Below are 1,834 nucleotides of genomic sequence, written 5' to 3' on the forward strand. Positions count from 1 at the left end.
AGATTGACAGAAAGCTTCTTTCCAGTTTTTATCTGAAGATATTTTTTTTCACCATAGTCCTGAATGCGCTCCCGAATGTCCCTTTGTGAATCCATCCATGACAGAGTTTCCAAGCTGCGTAATGAAATGAAAGTTTTATCTATGTGAGACGAATATACATATCACAGAGCAGTTTCATAGAAAGCTTCTTTCCAGTCTCTGTCTGAGGCCATTTCCTTTTTCACCATAGCCATCTATATAGTCCCGAATGTCCCTTGGTAGCTTTTTCTCCAAAAGGAATTTCCCAATCTTCTATGAGAAGAAAGCTATAACTCTGTGAGCGGAATGCACAAGTCACAAAGCAGCTCCTTGGAAACATTCTCTCCACTCTCTATCTGAAGATATTTCCTTTTTCCCCATAAGCCTCAAAGTGCTCCCGAATATCCCTCGCAGACTAAACAAAAACAGTGTTAGAATACTGCTCAACAAAAAGAGATGCTTAACTGGGTGAGCGGAATTCACGCAACGCAGAAAAGTTTCACAGAAAGCTACCTTCTGGTTTCTCTCTGAGGTTATTTGTTTTTCAAGATATTCTAAAGAGTGTTCCCAAATGTCCTCTCTCAGATTCCACAGAAACAGTGATTTCAAACTGCTCAATCTAAGGAATGATTTAACTCTATGAGATGAACACAAGCATCACAAAAGAGTTGCTCGGAAAGATTCTCTGCAGTTTTCAACCTAAGACATTTCCTTGCTTGCCAGAGGCCTCTGGTTGCCACTTAATATCCTCTCTCAGAATTCTCAAAGACAGACTTTCCAAACTGGGAAATGTAGAGTACGCTTTAACTCTGTGAAATGAATGGAATATCAGAGAGCAGTTTCTTGGAATGCTTCTTTCAGGGTTTTATTGGACGACATTTCACTTTTCACCATAGTCTTCAATGTGCTCCGAATATCCTTTTTTAGTTGTACAGTAACAGTGTTCAAACAGTGCCTTATGAGAAAAAAGGTATAATTCCCTGAGTGGAATGCACACATCACCAAGCAGTTTCTCAGAAAGCTTCTCTCCAGTTTTTGTCTGAGGATATTGCCCTTTTCAGCATAGCCGTCCATATACTCCCCAACGTCCCTAGGTAGCTTTTTCTCCAAAAGAGATTCCCCAATCCTCTATGAGAAGAAAGGTATAACTCTGTGAGTGGAATGCACGTGTCATGAAGCAGCTCCTCAGAAACGTTCTCTCCAGTTTCTATCTGAAGATATATCCGTTTTCACCATAAGCCTCAAAGTGCTCCCAAATATCCTTTTGCAGAAAAAACAAAAACAGTGTTAGAATGCTGCTCAATGAAACAGAAGCTTAACTGTGCGAGTGGAATTCACACAACACAGAGCAGTTTTATAGAAAGATTCCTTCTGATTTTTATTTGAGGGTATTTCTTTTTCTGCATATTCTAAAGAGCGTTCCCAACTGTTCTTTCGCAGGTTTCACAGAAACAGTGATTTCAAACTGCACGATCAAAACAATGATTTATGTCTATGAGATGATTACACACATCACAAAGCAGTCTCTCAGAAAGTTTCTGTCCACTTTACAACTGAAGACGTTTCCTTGCTCACCACAGGCCTCTGGGTGACACTTAATATCTTTTCACAGATTCCTCAAAGACAGAGTTTCCAAACTGGGTAGCATAGAGTAAGCTTTACCTCTACGAAGTGAATGCACATATCAGAGAGCAGTTTCTTGGAACACTTCTTTCTGTGATTTATTTAATGATAGTTCACTTTTTGCCGTAGTCTTCAATGCACTCCGAAATATCACTTTTTTTTGTTTTACAGGAACAGTGATCAAACACTGCCT

This window comes from Colobus angolensis, unplaced genomic scaffold (genome assembly GCF_000951035.1).
Source record: "Colobus angolensis palliatus isolate OR3802 unplaced genomic scaffold, Cang.pa_1.0 Scaffold458, whole genome shotgun sequence".
Lineage (NCBI taxonomy): Eukaryota > Metazoa > Chordata > Mammalia > Primates > Cercopithecidae > Colobus > Colobus angolensis.